The sequence below is a fragment of the Carettochelys insculpta genome, chromosome 3, assembly GCF_033958435.1.
Source record: "Carettochelys insculpta isolate YL-2023 chromosome 3, ASM3395843v1, whole genome shotgun sequence".
Classification (NCBI taxonomy): Eukaryota; Metazoa; Chordata; order Testudines; family Carettochelyidae; genus Carettochelys; species Carettochelys insculpta.
The window spans coordinates 77,654,391-77,674,897 of record NC_134139.1 but is presented as its reverse complement, the minus strand read 5'-3'; the positions used below and the strand labels follow the sequence as shown (position 1 = coordinate 77,674,897).

Genomic DNA, 20,507 nt, shown 5'->3' with positions numbered 1-20,507 from the left:
CCACCATGGGCACTTCCCCGATGTATATGTTGGGTGGGCCAGCCAGGCACACGACACGGGGCTGTTCTGGAACTCCGGCCTCTTCCGAAAGATGGAGGAAGACACCTTCATCCCCCACTGGCCCTCAGGGACATGGACATGCCTCTGTGCATGGTGGGGGACACCACCTACCCCTGAATGCTATGGCTCATGCTGCCCTATACCAGACACCTAGACCCCACCCAGTAACACTTTAACTTGCGCCTGAACTGGGCCTGTTTGCTCATAGAGCATGCCTTCGGCCATCTGAAGGCCCGGTTCCATTGCTTACTCACCTGCCTGGATGTGGGGGAGGGCAATGTACCCCAAGTTGTGGGGGCTTGCTGTGCCCTTCACAACCTTTTGGAGGGGAAGGAAGAGGCATAGCTTCTGCCGGGGGGAGGTCTGCCCGCCAGCTGTGCCTATGAGCAGCCTGGCGCAGCCTTCATTTGCCAGGCCCACCAAGATGGGCTGCACATCCAGGAAGCCCTGCGGGAGCGATTCTCCCAAGGACCTGAATAACCCTCCCCCGATTCCGGGGCACTTCCTGTGGGGCTTTTAGGCCTGCTGCTCCACTCCATCCCCACCCTGGCCCCTCCCTTTGCCCACCCAGCCCTCGATGGTTTCTCTCCAATAACTAGAGCACAGGGGTTGTGAACAAATAAACCTTGACTTTTAACAGAGGAATGTGCGCAAAAAAACCTCCAAACTATTTACAGTGTGCTCGGGGGACAAACTATTTGCAGTGAGGTTGGGGATTGAAGTGGGGGTGGGGGAGGCAGGCCTCATTCTAGGCCGGACATGGTGGGCCACAACCTCACAGGAGAGTGGGACCCCAGTGGCCCCAGCCATGGGATCTGCCTCCTGCCATGGGTTTGGGATTGCCATCGGGGTTAGGTAGTGGCTGGTGGCATGGGGAGATGTGGGCAGGGAGAGGCCATGGCCCGGCCTGGCTCTGCTGTGGGGGCCTAGTTGGCAGGGCATTAGGGTGTGGCTGGGGAAGTGGGAGGTGGCCCTGTGGGAGAGGGGGGTGGTTGGACAGGGTCAATTGGGTGAGGGCCAGGACAGCTTGGGAGAGGCTTGTGGGGGAAGGACAGCAGGGGCAGGGGGATCGGAGGCTGCAGGGGCAGGAGGAGCAGTGGACGGGCAGGTGTGGCCGGAACAGGTGGCCGGGTCAGCTGGTCCCACCAGATGGCAGTGGTGCTGTCCAGGCTGGATATCTGCTGGTCGTATGCCTGTGCCTGCCACTCACGGTCCTTTGCCCACCACGTCTCATCAGCCTGCAGCTGCTGCTCCATAATACTGGTGACCCGCCCAAGAGCCGCCTGGTGCTTCTGAACCCAGCAACAGGCCCCTCTGTCCACAGGACCACCCGCACCACTGTGGTGCTGTGCTACTCCCTGGTGCCAATTGTCCTGCAACCGTGCCCAGCTCCAGCCCTGGCTTTGGCTCCTCCCAGGGGCTGGCTGGCCCTGGCGAAGAGGTGGGCCCGGTTATGCCCAGGAACGCGCCACGTGGAGTGGGGATAAGGAGGCAAGCTGGTAATTCCTTCCCTCCACATGTCCCCGGGGGCACTCCCACCCCCGCCCCAGCACACATGCAGCTCAAGGTACTGCCCATGGGTGTGGATGCTGCCTGTGATTTGCAGGCATGCCTGTGAGTGGAGGGTTCTGGTTCCCAGTTGTGTGTCTAGGGTTAGGCCTTTGCCTGTGTGGCTGTACCACGTGCAGCCATGTTGGGGCAGGCAGGTATCCCCTGGAGCCCTGTGGCCCTGTCAGCCTCCCCTGGGGCTGGCAGCAGTCCAGTGCCTGTGCCCTGCAGCTGTGTGGTTGGACTGGCTGGACCACAGTGCCTTGAGCACATGTGCAGCTGCTGGGTTCATAGGGTGGGATCCCACCAGAGCCAGCCTGGTGGGGATCGCCTCATGCCCCACCCTTCCCCGCCCCCACTCTCTGGGCCCCAGGGTGTTTGCTCCATGGGTACTCACTAGCAGGGACCTTTCAAAGGTCTGGTGAGGCCATGGAGGTGTCCTGGCTGGAGGAGGGTCCCAACTCCATGCTGATGGCCAGGGAGGCAGTGTCTCCCTGACCCTTGGGCTGCTGCTCCCCCAGATGGGACTCCAGCTCCATGGGGGCGGGCTGAAGTGTCCAGGAAGCTGGTGGTGGGGGAAGTGTCCTCCACCTGAAGGAGCTCGTGGAGCTCCTTGTAATAGGGGTAGCTGGGCTCTCGTGCCCCTGAGCAATGGACATTGTCCTGAGCCTGAGTATACCCCTGCTGCAGCTCTCTAATTTTGGCCTGGACCTGCTCCATGGCCCGGATGGGGTGTCCCTCATGTGCCAGAACTCTTGCAACCAGGTTGTAGCCTGGGGCATTCCACCTCTTGACTGCTGGGTCCAGCAGCACTGTCTCCTCCGCCCAGAGGCTTATCAGGTCGCAGACCTTGGGGTCTGTCCAGGATGGGGCACACCTCCTCCTGGCTGGGGGTGAGTCCTCGGGTTCCTCCCCCTGATCCCTGGTGGGCCAGGCTGCTGCCATGGCTTTGGAGTGGTTGCAGGGCATGGCCTTTGGCAGACTGCAGGCACACATGCTGCCTGGGCTGCTCGCATGCTTCCTCCTTCCTGGTATGGGGTTTCAAGGACTGCTGTCCCTTAAGGCTGGCTGGAAGAACAGAGCATAAAGCTCTGCTTGCGGTGGGTGGAGCCTCTCCCGGCCTCAGGTGGCCGACGCCAGGGAGGACCCCTCTGTCGATAGAAGAGTGTCTACACTACTATTCCATCAACAGAATCTGTCTACAGAGGCGCTATGCCTCGAACTTTCAAGACAGCTCAGCCAGCAAAACTGCTGTGTTCTGCCTGACAGATTCTAGACAGAACACATTTGTAGTGTGGATGCTCCCTAGTTTTGTCAACAGAAGAGGCCTTTGTAGTGTAGATACAGCTGAAATGTATGTTCCAGTACCTCTCTCCTGCACCTCCCTAATTCATTGCTTTCACTATATACCACAACCCTCAGGTTCCTCCCAGTATTCCTAGGGAAATCTGCTACTTTCACACCCAGGAGGTAAGTTACCAAACATTTCTCGTTTTTGTCTCATAGCCAGGTATTGATCTTTCTAATGGTCAAATTCGCTGTCTGTCAAGCGGTATCCCCATCTCCTGGGGGATCACCGTAGTGCACAAGGTCATGTGATCTAGGTATGGGCAGTCATTCCTTGTGACTGCAGTAGGAGTCAGGTTCAGTGGTCAGAGCAGCAGTTGTCAGATGTAATGGCTGGAATGGGAGTCTGTAGCTAGGCACTGGATGGAGTACAGCATGAGAACCAGAGCACAGATGTGATAACTAAAGTTCATAGCCCGTGTCAGGAGACAAGGGCTATGGCCAGAACCAGAGTCAGCCCAGATGTCAGACCAAAGAGTGAGGAATTAAGAGCCCAGGGCTGACCTGAGTTACCTGAAACAAGGCAGGCTTGGAGCAAGCAGGAGCTGTTAAAGCCATGGACAAATACTTTGAGCAGCTGCTGACTCTTCAGACTAATCACGCAGTGTCACCAATCAGGCCGCCTGCAAGAAGCTATTTATGTTCATTAGGTTGCCTGGAAGCTGGCTGTGCTGCACCCTGATTGAGCACTCCTGGTGTTTCAGAAGTCTCCTCTACCTGTAGTGGGAGTGCTGCAACTCATCTGAAGGAGGCTTCTCCTCCCATTCCATTTGAATCTCCCAGTGTGCCAGTCTTCCTTTCTCATGCTAATTTTCCTCAAAGACTGGGGCTGCCGGTCCTGGGGGAGACCCTCTCTGCAATGACCCCTTTCCTGCTGCCTCTGTGTGCAATTGCTATTTCCTCTGCTTCTCCAGTTTAGTAGCTTTGATCCCAAAATGCTATTGTGGTGTTTGAAGAAGATGAACTGAACCAGGTGCATTCATAAGCAATTTGCCCATAAGCTAGTGGTCCTACATCCTGCTTTCTATGCACGAGCCTGAGTATTCTGTACCCCCGGTAATCTGGTGAGGGTCTTCTATGTCCACTGTTAAACTGAGATTTTCAGTCTGTAACTATATATGAGGTTGACCTAACTTGTGTCTTCATTTTAGGAGTTAGTTTTTTATTTCTTGTACAGATTTTATGTGAGGTGCCTATCTCTCTTCAGTGCTAAACTCCAAATACTACAGACTCCCTCATGCTACCCTATCTTAAAATTTTGGTGAGGAAAAATGTTCCTTTTTGGAGCTCTGAGGATCCTTCCCCTCTTTTTCTGTGATTTACTCTTTCTGCACCTATGGAACTTGTCAGCCCTTTCTCATCAGTCACCAGACTTTCTATAGATCAGTAAGAGCAGGGGCACTTTGTCTTCTCCCAGGGGTCAAACACACTGCCTTTTTGATGTTTCTAGTCCAGGGAAGCTACTCAGTTGTTAGAATTTTAATCATATCCTTTATATTTTTTGTCCAGACTGTTGTGGTTTAGAACCTGTGCTAATTGACCTGATGTTCTAGTTTTATGGTCATAGCCCTCAGAACTGATTTACACAATGCGCTTTGAGCTGAATAGTCTAATGCAAATATAGTGTCTCATTAGTAAACTACAAATGGTTACTATGGGGGTTTGTACAATGATTTTGAGTTCAATATTACTGATGTACCATACTGCAGATGAGTGTGTGCTTATGGAGGGTGAAGTGGGAGAATAATTAAACAAAATAGTGGTATGAGCCCCAGAAGGAGCATCAAATCAACAAAGATGAAATACTAGAAGCCTTAACTTGCCTTTAATGTGTAAGCTTTCTTGGAAGGAAGGGGGAGTGTGAATATGTTATGTGTATTCAGCATAGCTGCCCAGTCTAATTGGATGGAAAAATTGCTACTTAGTGAGTCATTTATTTCCATTTTTTCACTGACTCTGAGTAGTGACTTTATCCAGAAAATTGGGTCAGAAATATTTTGTTGTAATATAATGGTCCTTCGAATAAAAGCCATATTTCCAAAGTGGTACTTGGGGATTTAATGTGTGAGTCCTATTGATGCTATTAGGAGTTTCATGGATGAAATCCACGTACAGCTTTGAAAATGTGTCTGGTGACGTAGTTCTGTATATCATGCCTTTTCGTTTCCTCAGCAACATCTAAACTATGAGCTCAGGCTGCGATTCCTTGGGCTTGTACATATACTTACACCAGCTTTCATTGTGCTAGAGTGAATGTGAACTGCAGTGTAACCGTGGTATCAGAGGTAGTGGATAACCGACTGAGCCATGCCAGTGGGCATGTACTTTACATGGCTCAACCACACCTCCACTGTCACTGCCTTTCTACTGCAGCTACAGAACTAGTTATACTCAATGAGAGCTAGTGTGCAAATGTGTGAGCAGGGCAATCATACGTTATTGCATAAGGTAGATATTGTTTATAACATGTCCAATATTGCTTGAAAGAAATGTGCTGAAATGTTAGTCACCACACCAAATGTTAAGGGAAGCTACTGATTTGCTCTCAGAAAATGTCACACATCCCTCATCTCTATAAATAATTCCTTTGGGATTTTAAAGGAACCATCCTAACCCCTAGGCACTCTCACAAAGTTTAATTCCTTAAGAAACACCAAACAATCAAAGAAAGAGAATGTCCAGCCCAACCACTCCACCTACATAGTACAGTAAACTGACCAATTAGATCAGTTCAGCAAATGTACTTCAGCATCTCCAGAGCCCAGTCACTCCATAGCAATTGGCTCTCTCCAGATTTTGACTATACAAAAAGTAGTTCTGCAGCATGCCCTGAAGGTTCTCAGATTAGCCTAATCCAGACTAATGGGAGTGAATTCCAAAAATCTGCAACCCTTCAGAAGATGCCCTGCCAGCCTCCACAGTCAGAAGTTGCTTCCTTTTAAATCCCAGGGATTTGTGCATTGGTCACCTCCAGTAACCGAAACTATAAAAACAAAAAAGCAGTCAAGTAGCACTTTAAAGACTAACAAAATAATTTATTAGGTGAGCTTTCGTGGGGCAGACCGACTTCTTCAGACCATAGCCATACCACAACAGACTCAATATTTAAGGCACAGAGAAACAAAAACAGTAATCAAGGTGGACAAATCAGAAAAAATTGTCTAGGTAAGCAAATCAGAGAGTAGAGGGGCAAAAGGGGTGGGGGAGTCAAGAATTAGATTAAGCCGAGTATGCAAACCAGCCCCTATAGTGACTTAAGTCATTAACAGAATGGCCCACTCCATTAAAATGCCCGCTAAGAGGTTTGGACAGATATTGGACAGACTTCAAACTCCCTTAGACAAAGAGTTAATGGGCACAAAACAGACATAAAAACACTCCTGATCCACAAACCTGTTAGCCGGCATTTTAGTGGAGTGGGCCATTCTGTTAATGACTTAACAGTTTGCATGTTACTGAAAAGGAATTTTCACAACACTCTTGAAAGAGAGGCTGCTGAACTCTCTTTTCCATTCAAATTTGACACATTAACATGTGGTTTGAACTGGGGTGGGAATTTTCTGAGTCACTATAGGGGCTTGTTTGCATACTTGGCTTAATCTAATTCTTGACTCCCCCCCTCTTCTGCCCCTCTGCTCTCTGATTTGCTCGCTTTGATATTTTTTTCTGATTTGTCTCCCTGGATTACTGTTTTTGGTTCTCTATGCCTAAAATATTGAGTCTGTTGTGGTATGGCTATGGTCTGGAGAAGGGGGTCTGTCCCATGAAAGCTCACCTAATAAATTATTTTGTTAGTCTTTAAAGTGCTACTTGACTGCTTTTTTTTTGTTTTGATAGTATATAGACTAGCACAGCTTCCTGTCTGTTACTATTTAACTGAAACTATGAAAGAGCTGTTATCTCAGAGATGATTAGGGATCCTTTTAGGGTTTTATAGGTCAAAACCAGTAACTTAATATATCCAGTCATCTGCTAAATCCATATTGGACATGGGAACTGGGTCAGAAGACACTATGTCAGACTGATCTAATAACATCTTTATACTCAGGATTGATGCAATTTGATGTAGCTTTTTACAAATCCATCCAGTAGTGCTAGCAAGGTGTGTGGAAATGCTTCAGAAATCTTCTAAATACTCAGATGCAAGTCCAGATAGGGTGAAATGGAGCTGCCGGGGAGTATATTGGTACGTGTGCGTGTGTGTGTGTGTGTGTGTGTGTGTGTGAGAGAGACAGAGATGACAATTCCAGTATTGCAGTCAAAAGTCACATTCAGGTAACACTGAAAGTCTGATTTAACTCACCTGAGAACCCCCTTATCTCAAAAGGTAATATCTTTTGTCTCCTTTCCCAGACCTGGCATTTCCACACCTTGCCTCATTTTTCCCTTCAATTACGGGCTTAGCTCACCTCATCTACCTCCTCATCATAATCTGCCTACATCTGCATTTTGGCTTACTCCAGCTTTCTGCCAGTTCTCTTTCTCCATATAGACCTCTGCTGTTGACCAGCCTGCCTCCCCATACTTGTTCACAGCCCAGTGGTTCAGTCCAGGAAACAAGGCATGGAGGTAGTGGAAGGCACATATGCAATCAGTCATGAGAAGAATTTGTAGTTGTTTGACTGGCCTTGTTCACAGTATTTATGTGAAAATTGCAGGTTGGGCATCAAGAAAAGTTTCTGGCTGTGGGGTGTGGAGAAACTGACTTCTGGAAATACTCTCCAATCCCTGGACCACTTGCCCTAACTGATCGCTCCAGAACTTCTAAAATCAACAGCTTCTTGGGTATCACCTGAAAAATGGTCAGTGTCAGAAGAATTAAATTAACCAAAGCATTTGAGCTCATAATTAAGGCTAAAAGTACATTTGCCTGCAGCACAGGATACTAAAAAAGAGGCTCTGTGGCTCTTCCTCTCTGAATGGCCTGAGGCTACAGGAGAAGATTTAATGAAACAGCTGTGAAACCTAGCAGAGGTTGGAGGAGAGGAGCAGGTAACAGTAGGCAGACTGCAGGACTCTTGTACATGTGGCAGAAGCTCTGTATGTGTGCATTCAAACGAGCGTGTGTGTAAAACCAGCCAGTGGGTTGAGGGTTCTGGAGTGTTTCACTGAGTTTGAGGCGGGGCTTTTTTCTGCTCTTTTCCCTCATCTTCTAAGAAGCAGTCTAGCATTCAGTGCCATAAAGTTGTCTTATTGGCTAGGGTCTAGACCAGACTCCTTGTTTATTTGGAGAATTCCGCTTGGCAGATATTTGCGCATATTGCCCACTGTATATGGGGAATGGGGGCGAGAAGAAGGACAGCAGGAGAAAAATAAAGTGATTTAGAGAGCAAAATTACAAACGAAAAGATGTGGGTTATGTGAGGGGGCAGAAAGAGGCTTAGGAAGAAGGAAGGGGCAACTGGGAGAGATGCTGTACAGAAAACTTGAGTAGTAGTGACTGTGCAAAGAATATGGGAAATCCAGGTGCAGCTCCATCAGAAACCAGGGTCTTCAATGCAAGAAGATTAGAACCATGGGTCTGTGTGCGGGTTCTAAGCAGTTAATGACTTTGCTTATCATATTTATGGTGAGAGCTAGACACCATGATAAGGGCAGGGTTTCAGCCTCCTTTCTTTTGTGAGTTTAGTTTCGATCCTGGAAATTACTGTAACAGAGCACTTACGGTTTTATTCAAATACATGCGTTTCCATAGGTACTGAAACTGTCCGTTTCAATTCAGAAGGAGATTTTGAACTGGTAATAGGACTGCTTCTTTCATTATCTTTTTAAACCAAAATATGTATTAAGTCTCTCTCTCTATCAGAAAGGTGACCAGACAACTCAAATATTTTATTTATCTAGGTGCTGTGGAGAAACTGCATACTTATCTCTGACTCCAGTGACAGGGAGTGATATCAAGAAAAAAAATACCACAACCCCTTGTAAAGTAATACAGGTGGAAATTACACAGTAAAACAGAAATTAAACTGCAGTGTCACAGGGTCTGTCTTCTATTAAAATTACAGCCCTTGTTTTATTGTACAGTTTAACCAGGATAGCTATAACTCATATGGAAAATGTACTTTATGATCATGTTTTAAAACATCTCTTCATTTGGACTCTCTCAAACTAGTGTTATTAAAGCTATATCTGTCTGGAGGTCCAGCATATTAACTTTTTGCTCCATAAAGTATATATAGAAACTGGCAATCTTTTTATACCATAAGTATTACTTTAAAATCAACTGACTAGAAATTAAAGACTATGCCCTATGACCTGCTTTGAAGATATCTGGCTGTTAAATTATGCTTGGTCACCTTGTACCTCCAGGATATCCTGTTTAGGTATCTGTGGTGCACACAGGTAAGTTTGGGTTTTAAAAGGGTTATGTGTACACACGTATTTGTGGCTACTTCTTTTGCTCTCAGCTTTGAAACTTTAATCTACTGTCTTCTGATTTACATCCTCTGCAGCTTGGCTCTAGCATATAATGCAATCAGTAGAAACACTCTTAGACATAAGGCTCTGTTGTCTCTCTAACCTGAAGTCCCGTATTGGGAACGTTTCAGAGGAAGGATACATAATGGCAAGGCTGGGTCTAGCATTAGTATTGAGGTAGGCGGAAGGGTGGGAAGATTACTTATACATTCCACTTGTCATGCTGCCTCCTGACTCATTTGCATAGAGGTAGGCACAGTCTAGCCCATAGAATGAACTAGCATATAGAAACATAATCCAATGTGTGTTAACCTCACATTATTCGCTTTCTGAGATTCCATGGATAGAGTTTACAGGGATTATACTGGACTCATCTGAATCCAGGGCTGTTCTTTTGGATTCCACACAATTCAGTTAATTGCCATAGGTCGGAAGGCTTTCCCAGTCACAGTAGCACATAACTGTTAAACCATCTTCCACCTGCATGGTTCACTATGGCAGATTGATGCCAGCCAGCACTGTAAGTGTTCTGAGTTGCAGTGTACTTGATATGCTGTCATCAGCAGGTCTCCATGGTAAGAATGCCCTCACATGTCCTCATCTCTCTAGATTGGTGGAGAGATCTATCCAATGTATATGTAGGCACTCTATTTGCCCACCTACAGCCGAGTCTCATACTAGTGATAGATGCTTCAGCGCTTGGATGCGGAGCCTCCCTCCATTCTCTACAGATGCTGGGTTTATGGTTCTCAGAGAGCGTAGCTTTACACATCAGAGTCATGGAACTGAAAGCAGTCAGACTGGTATGTCAGGTATTTCTAGCACAGATTAGGGGAGCCAGGCTGTTTAGTCCTCACAAGCAACATAATACTGACGTTTTATTTCACTCCACTGTTCTACACTCTGTCAAGAAATGACTGCTGGGGATGCTCTGTATTGCCAGCTCAGCATATCTAGAAGTCCCTTACCTGCTGGCCATGGGACATTTATGAGTCACCAGGACCAGTGTGTTTATTTGGATGTGGCCAGATACATCTTCCAGCTTAGCAGTTTCTCCTAATAGACCTATTTGCAATGAGGTCTAAGGGAAAGTGTTAAGCCAGATTCCATGACAGATGCCTTTTATTGATGTGAGAACAAAAGGAAGTCTTGTGGCACTTTATAGACTAACACATATTTTGGAGCATAAGCTTTTGTGGGCAAAGACCTGCTTCATCAGATACATGGGGGGCTGGTTTTAGAGGGGTATTTAAAAAGTGGGGTCCCACTAAAAGGGAGGGCCAGAGCTGACAAGGTCTATTTAGCGAGGTAGAAATGGCCCATTATCAGTAGTAGGTATCAAAGGAGGAAAAAAACAAGTTAGATCAGACAGGGGGATATGAGCCATTGTCAGTGTCTAATGGAGAGATCTCAACACCCAGGGCAGAGAAGCTGCCTTTATAAGCTGCGAGCCACTCCCAGTTTCTGTTTAATCCTTGGTTAATGGAGTCAAATTTGCAAATAAATTGTAGCTCGGAGATTTCTCTCTCCATTTGATTTTTGAAATTTCTTTGTTTCAGGACTGCCACCCTTAGATCTGGTACTGAGTGTCCAGGGAGATTGAAATGTTCTCCCACAGGCTTCTGTACATTACCGTTCCTGATATCTGATTTATGTCCATTTATTCTTTTATGTAGAGACTGTCCAGTTTGGCCAATGTAAATTGCAGTGAGACTTTGCTGGCACATGATGACATATATTAGTAGATGTGCAGGTAAAGGAGCCCCTGATAGTATGGTTGATGTTAACTCCTGTGATGATGTCACTGGTTTAGATAAGTGAGCAGAGTTGGCAGCGAGAACCGTTGCAGGGGCTGGTTCCAGGCCTAGAGCCACTGATTTGTGATTTGTAGTGGCTGGTGAGGATTTGTTTAAGGTTGGCAGGCTGTCTGTGGGCGAGGAGAGTGAGGTCTGTAGGTCTGTGAGAGTGAAAGGCCATTGTTCAGGATGGGTTGCAGATCGCTGATGATGTGTTGGAGAGGCCTTTAGGTGGAGCCTGTATGAGATGGTCAGTGGTGTTCTCTTGTTTTCCTTGCAAGGTCTGTCTTCAGGCAGGTGGATTCTGGGTACCCATCTGGCTCTGTCAGTTTGTTTCCTCACTTCCTTAGGTGGGTATTGTAGTTTGAGGAAAGCTTGGTAAAGGTCTTGTAGATGTTTGTCTTTGTCTGTTTTATGTTTCAATGTTTTATTGATGTGGTCATGTATACTGTATACTTTTGTACCAGTCCCATTCATTCACAGGATAGTGCTAAATATAAAACCAGCCCAGACTGGAATAACACTTACAACTCTGGAATGAGGACTATCAGCACCAATTCTGTGCACTCCTGGTGTTCACGAAACCTCCAGTATAATTTATTCTGAACTGTGGCCTAATCACCCACAGTCACAATTGCCTTCCCCATCAAGCCCACATTCTCTTCATTTAACTGCATGGATGGTCCACATCTGTACACTAGAGGGAAGGGTATTCGGGAGATCCTGCTAAATAGCAAAAAAAAGCATTCTACAAAAGCTACGTCGCTTGGTTATTGGAGCCATTTCTCCATCTGATCTCAGGTGGTGTTGGATACAGTACCACCAACTGGTTCTTCTGCTCAACGTATTTGCGAATACTTACCCTCTGAAGCACCAAGATTTGGTGGTTGGTTCTGTTAAAGTACAACTGGCTGCTTCTTTAGTGTTGCATCATAAAGTGGACACTTGTTCTTTCATCAATGACATCCAGAATGTTTTAAAGGGCTTATTCTAATTATATTAAGAAGTGCAGGACCTGTTCTCCCATGATATCTAAACTTACTATTGTCAAGACTTATAGATCCCTGTTTGATGTGTTGGCTGCCTGCTCTCTGCTCCTGTTCTCAATGAAAGTGACTTTTTAGTGGCCATTATCTAAGTCAATAAAGAGAGAGCTGTCTGTATGAGTGTCAGAACCACCAGTTTTGATTTCTTTTAAGGACAAGGTTTGCCTGTGCCTTCATGTCAATTTCCTCCCAAAGGTGCTTTCCTCTTTACAGCTCAAATAGCCAATTTATTTGCCAGTTTCATGCCAAAAACCACATAAAGCGGGGAGGAATAGTGTTTGCATACCATGGCTGTCAGAAGAGCCCAGACAGTTACATAAATAAAACCACACATAGAACGTATGCACAGTGGTTCCCTTCCAGAGACCCTCTCCAACTATCATGATTATGATGGATGTTTCCCTACTAGGTTGAGGTGCCCACCTAGGGGACCAAGTGGTCCAGGACACATGGTCAGCAGATGAATGGCTCAAGCATATCAACCTCCTAGAACTGGGAGCAGTTTGGTAGGACTGCGTGCACTTCTGCATGCAGATTTCCAGCAACAGTCTGCATATGAGGGACAATACAGCAACAATGCACTACATCAACTAACAGGGTGGAGTACATGTGAGACAACTCTGCCAAGAAGCAATGCAGTTCTGGGGAGTGGTGTATTCCTAGACAGATCCACCTTCTGGCAGCCTGCGTACCAGGCAGGAACAATATACTTGCAGACGACCTCAGCAACAATTTCCCTCTTGAGCATGAGTGGGAAATGAACAGATCCACCATCTGCCACACATTCTGCAAATGGGGGTTTCCAACTGTCAGTCTGTTTGCTACAGCTGCCAACACATGATGACCCCTCTATTGCTCCAGACATGGAATAGGCCGCAATTCACTGGGGGATGCATTCAGCATCACATGGAATGCACCTTTAGCATGTGCATTCCTGACAATCTCTCTCGTTCACAGGGTCATGATCAAGATGATGTGGGACAGGGGTCAGGTCATCCTACTAACACCCAGATGACACAGACAGACCTGATTCTCAGAAATTCTACAGCTGTCCAGACATCCCACATGTCACTTTCCTCCCATCTCCTCGCTCCTAACACAGCAGAAAGGGTGCATTTGCCACCCAGCCATCCACTGCCTTCACCTCCATGCATGGTTCCCAGTTGGCTGGTGGATGCAGAGCTGCATTGTGCACCTCAGGTCTGAATGATCCTTGAGAACAGCAGGCAACCTGAAATGAGAAGGACCCACTCTCAAAAATGGGATGCTTCATAGGCTGCTACCTCTCCGAACCATGCGATCCCATGCATGTGGGGATCCCATACATACTCACTTACCTAATCCACCTCCAGAAAACAAATCTATCTACTACCATGATGAGGGGCCACCTGGCAGCCCTATTGGCCTTCCACCCATCTATCCAAGACCACTCCGTCTTCACCCACCCATTCATCAAGCGGTTCCTTAAAGGCCTCCATAACACCTTCCCACCAATCAAAGAGATGACACCTGCATGGGACCTCAATTTAGTCCTCAGGGCCCTAACCGGCAAACCATTCGAGCTGATAGCCACCTGCTCTTCGCTGCTCTTGTCCATGAAAGTAGCTTTCCTCGTGGCAATCACCTTGGCAGGAAGGGTGGGGGAGATCAGTGCACTGATGTCGGAACCACCATATACGATCTTTTCCAGGGACAAAGTGGCCCTCCGCACCTACCCTAAATTCTTCCCTAAAGTACCTACCTCTTTCCACTGCAACAAACCAGTGTACTTACCCGTCTTCTTCCCTAAGCCGCATATCGAGGATTGGGAAAGAGCAATGCATACCCTAGATGTCCACTGGGCCTCGACCTTTTACCTGGAGAGAAAGCAGGCGTTTCAGAAGATGACCGTACTCTTCAGCTCTTTGGCCAAAAGATCCCATGGCAGATCTGTCTCCAAGCAGAGGCTGTCCAAATGCATTTTGGGCTGTATAAGACTTGCCTACAATAAGTTTAATGAAGAACCTCCGGTGGCATTCATGCCCATTCCACATGGGCAATGGCAACCTCTACACCCTTCCTCTGAGGTGTGTCTACTGAGGACATTTGTAGAGCACATTCACTCAGCATTACGCCATAAAAACCTATGCTGATTCACAGGCTGCATTTGGCCTGTCTGTATTGTTATCAGCCAATGTACACCATCTGAAGGACCCACCTCCAAGCAGTGACACTGCTCTGTAGTCATGTAAAGGTGGAGCACTGATGGGGACCCTCGAAGAAGGAGGAAAGGTTGTTCACAGTGTGCAGTAACTAGAGTTCTGGGACATGTTGTCCCTGTAGGAGCTCCACCAGCCACCCTCCTTCCCTCTGCTTCAGATTCCTGCTTTGGCTTCCAGATCAAAGGAGAACTGAGGGACAAGCTGCCCACACATGCACAGAAAGTGTCACAGGCGTCTCTTGCCTGTGCCCTGTGCACTAGGGCAGCAGGTGGGGGATCTTCGGCCCATGGGCGCAGTGGTGCTGATGCCCCTAAGGGTGAGGCACCCACGGGCACAACATCTCGAAGAACTCCAGTTACTGCGCAGGGGGAGCAATCTCTCCTTCTGTAAGTATTCCCAGCTTTTCATAACAGAAGACTGAGTAAGAAGTCAGTGTTCGTCAGAAGAATTTATTCCTGGATTGCATCCTGTATCTGTGTATCCATTCCATGGCACACCATCCTACCCCTCTACGCTGGCAAGAAGGAACTGAGATGGCATAGGACAGCTCAGTCTTTTGTACCTGCAGGCAGCGATGCGCAGCAGCAGCAGGGAATTTGAGCCATTCAGTGGGTACCATTGAAGGAAAAGGTTTCTGACATTGTGTGCACAGACAAGAGCAAAATGCACATTTGCAGTCCATCTTGAAGAACAAGTTACAAAACAGTCAGTGTTTTTGTTTTCCAGTCACTTGCATCAAATTTAATGGCCCGTATTCCCCCTTCTCTATGCATATGTTTGGTGGTGTGTGCTGGTGGTTTGCTCGTTTCTCTTCAGAAGTCGCTTTATTTCTGTGGGGGGGGTGTGAATATCTGTAGTTCGAGGACCACTTTTGGATCCTTTGGAAGGAATACCACTGTAAAAAGGTGTAACTGTTGGCACAGCAGATTTTTGCCTTGATTGGTATGTCAGGGTGGTTACAAATGGTCTAATGTTGAGTGTTCCTCTCCTTATAGCTATGTGACAATATTTTACACTTGTTTATTTCTAACCTTCTCCAAGGGCAAGCTTAAGCTACAAAATTAATTGGACTTAAGTTACATTGACATTCAACCACAACAGTAATTAAATTGATTTTTCATATCCACACTAAACTCCTTCTGTCAGCAGGACACTTCCTTACCAAGAGCATTTCCACTGAGAGTGTGGGTCACTGTGGGATCACCACCCATTGTTGGAGCACTAGCTGTTAGCCCTAGGTGGCAGAGCTATTGGGGCTGACAGCAGAACAGTCAATGCATTCTCTACGCTGACACTACATCGAACTAAACTATATCAACCTAAGTGCCTGTTATGAAAGTGGAGTCATTAGGAGGCTGTAATGGGCAATTTACATAGTCAGGAGCAATACTGCAGTATAGACACTTAGCGTTAGATTGATGTAAGCTGCTTTATGTCAACCTAACTCTGTAGTGCACGCCAAGCTTGTTCCTTTTTCTTTGCTTTAAAATAAGTGGATGTGCCAATGTCTGACCCACCATGTCCTGCACTGAAATGAAAAGAAGCGTTTGCCATTTTCCTTTGTTAGTTGCCACAGTGGCATCCTCTCTTCGCCACATTTTCATCTTTACCACTTTCCAGAACTCTTACACATGTTCAGATATTATCCCATGTCTTTGCCAGTAACCAGAATCCCAGGCTGTTCTATACAAATCTCATTTGCTGCATGCCTACACAGTGTTTGTGCCCAATAAATGAGTCTGACTGTATTGCTCATTTGGTGTAGCATAAAATTGCATTTTGCCCTCTTGGCTGAAGAGGAGCCTCTGTGTATAACTAGATTCTTCTGCTCAGATTGTACAGCCAGAATTATCGGCATGCTGAGCCCCTGCACATAGAATAAGAGCAAGGAGAATTTCAGCAGCGACATTGTGAGTGGCATAAAATTTTGAGCTTTTTCTTATTTGGGAGACTTTTTAGGGAGTTTGTTTCTGACTGTCATTTGTATTAAGTGCTGATAAGGGACCACTCATTTTAAGTAGCGTGGTCTTATTTGTGTGTGTGTGTGTATGTGTTTTTCTGGCTCAGTTGAAGAACCACAATGAGAAGAAATCAGAATAGGCCACCATACATTTCAGTAACCTGTGGCAGACATACAGTATTGTTTAGCTAGTATTTAGTTTAATAATTCCTTAGCTGTAGTCTTTTGACCCCTAGCAATACCCAGAGAGTGGGTTGTTCATTTGGTGCAGATTGTCATTGGTTTCTCGCTGCTTAAAGAGATGTCCAGACTTTCCATTGCAAAGAACAGTTTGTAGCCCTGTAAAATCAGCTAGAAATGAGGAGCAGCCAACCTTGCAGGCTCTCCTGAGAAGCTGCTGTTAGAGATGGGAGAGATATTGGAGTCAAAGATGGGATGGGAGCTGGTAACTGCTAAAGTAAAAAGCAGTCATGTAGCACTTTAAAGACTAACAAAATGATTTATTAGGTGATGAGCTTTCGTGGGACAGACCCACTTCAAATCTGAAAATTCTCAGTCTGAAGCATCTGAAGAAGTGGGTCTGTCCCAAGAAATGAATATAATAAATAACTCAAACTAACTAACTAACTAACTAAATTAATATAATACATTATTTTGTTAGTCTTTAAAGTGCTACAGGACTCCTTTTTTGTTTTGTGAAGATAGAGACTAAAACGTCTACTTCTCTGTGACTAACTACTAGTCAGAGAGAAGCGTCTAGGGGAACCAGCAATGAAGGGTTCCACAGTATTTCCAGTAAAACAGATGAAGAAGATCAGAGAGCCAGGAAGCAAAGAACAAAGGAATTAAATAGCAAGGAAACCTGTGCAGGGGGACAAGGAAAACCAGGTAACAGGGAGCAGAGGAGTGGAGAGTAGGCAAGGGGGGACCAAATGGCAGAAAAGTTTATGCAGGTTGAGCAAGGGGAGAGAAAAGAACAGAAGCGCCAAAAGGGGGAAATGAAATGGAAAACAAAAGGAGACATGGTTAAGGTTTTCAAGAATGGGAAAGCACGTATCACATACAGGGCAGGTAAATCGATAAATGCACTTTTAATATTGTGTGTAATCAATGACTATAGTTTCTTCAGCAAAGTTATCAGACAGCAAAATGGATTGGGGAAATTGGGGGGTGAGTTGGCTTACTTGATCACAAATAAGATGGGAGGTCATGAGTCAATCACTCTAATATGACGTGTTGAAAACCCCTGCCCCAAGAAAGCTATTCAGAACCTTTCTTGTCATAAGTTCTAAGACAAATACAGTATGAGGCTCTAATATATCAGAATATCAAAGCTAAAGAATATACAGAAGTGCTCAGGCTCTCATGTAATACTTTGGCTCCTTCATTCTACTGACACTGCTTTAAAAAAGCTAATTTTTCCGGAGGACAGTGGCTTTGTATTTCTACCAGAGATGGACCAGAACCACATAGTTTCAATCCAGACCTAGAGTTGAATTTATATTCCTACAAAGACACTCCATCCATCCAATTATACTGCTAGTGAGACCTAGACCCAGACTTCCTCCTGATGATAGGTCCCAATAATAAAATGCTCTAATTGCTGAATGTCATTTAAAATATAACCAAATGTACAATAATCTGTGTTCAGCAGTCCACCTACCCTGCATATGATTATCAGAGAGATTACTTATGTACTGGATCTAGCAACTAGGAGTTGAGACCTTTCCTGATATATTCTGTGACTGTGGGAAAGTCACGTCACCTTTCTGCAGTTCTTATAATCCTCTCACCATCTGTGTTTGATTTTTATTGGAAGTATCAGCTATTCAAGACAGTGACCGTCTCTTATGGGCTTTGCTCAGTGCCTCTCATAATGGAGCCCCAGTTTTGCTTGGAGCCTCTAGTTAGTATTGAAATACTAATGATTAGTGGTTTACTTGAGAAGTCCTGAATTTGTTTGTACAGAGTCAGTAATGAAACTTCATTTTAAAAAAATGACCTATTTTGTTTTTAAAGGTATATTTGTAATAAAATAAGGTAGAAAGTAATTTCCCTTCTCTCCTCAAAAATGCTGTGTGAAGAGCTAACCATATGTTTAGTTTGCTGAATTTACAAAATTCTAAATGAAGCTTAAAATCCATATGGAGCTATGGTAATTCCCTTCAATTTGAGCAATTTAATCATTACTGAACTTGAAAGGTCACTTGTCTCTTTAGATGAAAAGTACCTTGTACAGTGCAGGAGGTACAGCAGGCAATTTTTGGGAACATCTGTTCTGAGTGTCTCTCTTTATGTAGAATGTTTTTCTATCTCTGTTGCCCACTTTTAAGCCTTTTCTGCCATAATCTGAACAAAACATGATCAGTATTATCATGGGAAGCAGGGTGAGTGTATTACCTATCATTGAGGTTGTCCAGCACATCTTGTTGTAAGGCCTGGGTTTCATTTGCTTATAATTTTGCCAAAATGTAACCATTTGGTTTGAAAGTTTTCATACCAAGTGTTTTGCCTTTTGCCTGAATTATTTTTGGAAAACATCAGCCAAAACACTTCAGTCATTTCTGAGAATTAGGCCTGTGGGGGCAAATACATGATTTTACCATGTTAAATAATTATGGAGGCCTTTTTAAAAAGTACAGCAATGTCATGCTTCGGATCGGGGTTTGAAATTTGGCTGTGGGAGACTTTTAAAGTCCCAGTGAAAATCTAGCAAAATGTGACCAAGCTACGAAAAGACTTTCAAAAATAGTGGTTTTCACATGCTTAGTAGAGACTTCTTAGATGTTGTAATAGAAATGCTCCAGGGATTCCATCCGCATTGGGCTTCAGCTGAACAGGACTGGGCTATTTCAGGCCATGCTACATCTAGGCCAGTTAATTGAATTAAGAGCAGCAAGACTATCCCTCTTGCTCTGCTTATGACACCCTTGCTGGGCCCAGGCAGCATGGAGGAGGAAACTGCTTAATTCAAATGCAAAGGGATAGGCTCCTACCCAGGGGTCAGGAAGGGTAGGTAAGGGAATAGATTGGAACAAGGAGAATGAGGGGGGTGGAAAGACTAGAACTGGACGGTGGCAGGGGGGAGTGGGAAAGGAAACTGGGACTGGGCACTGGGATAGCAAGGGGTAGACTGGGACTGACTGGATAAGCAGATTACAGCTTGGACCTGGTGGGTGACTGGAAGGGGAGCTGAACAGGAGGAGACTGATACTGGCTGGGCAAAGAGCCTGAGAAGAAGTGGGACAGGATCAATGAGAAGGAGAGATGAATCAAATAAGGAACTTGGAGCAAGAAGAATTAGAACCAGCTGAGTGAGGAGACTGGGCTGGAGTGGAGAATGAGACTGGCTAAGTTACAAGAATAGGACTAGGGTGAGGAGCCAGCAGTGGGAAAAAAGACGTGGCCAGGAAGAGAACAAGTTGGTGGAGATGGGGCAGATGCGTCTATGCCGAATGAAGCACTCCCCCTTCCAGAGTTAAGTGGAACCCAAGGTTCCAGAGTCACAGTTCCTCTGTTGTCTGCAAATATCTCTGAACTCCCTTGTCAAAGTTTGTATCCCATCCGTCTCTAGTACTGGGCCACAAAGAGGAGAATAATTTGCCACTGCTATCTGTTATTCCATTAGTTTAAATGGCAGAGATTGTGTCATGGATCAAAGGGTTCCAACCATACTGATGGTCCATGTGGGTGTCAGGATATCACATAATAGAATTTTTATATTTTTAGTTTGTTTTTTTTAAAACTGTGGGAACTTAATTATAGTAAAAGAATATTGATTTCAAGGTCAAGCTCTCAGAAGTTAGGCAGTGCAAGAATGAAAGCTTCCTTTGCGACCTTAACGCGTGTGCATTGTGACAGTCTTGGATCACATCCACATTCACAAAGGATTTTGAGCAAGTAGCTCTACAGAGGATATGGTATTCTCCTTTTACTTACTGCAGGGGGAAGGTAGAAAATGAGGGAAACCACTTTTTATTGCTTTCATTGGCCTGGCCAAAGCATTTGACATAGTTCATAAATCCAGTCTGTACAAAATATTTCAGAAAGACTGGATGCCCCCCAAACCTCCTCAGTGTAATGCAGTCTGTCGACCACAGTGTGCAAAACACAGTGCAATTTGAAGGAA

At 45.6% G+C, this 20,507-nt stretch overlaps 1 protein-coding gene across 1 annotated transcript in view; it reads left to right on the top strand.

The window, feature by feature from the left end:
* The window catches only part of DISC1 (DISC1 scaffold protein), a 381,004-nt gene that overhangs the window by 232,769 nt on the left and 127,728 nt on the right, over nt 1-20,507 (top strand). The gene's annotated exons all lie outside the window — the stretch shown is intronic.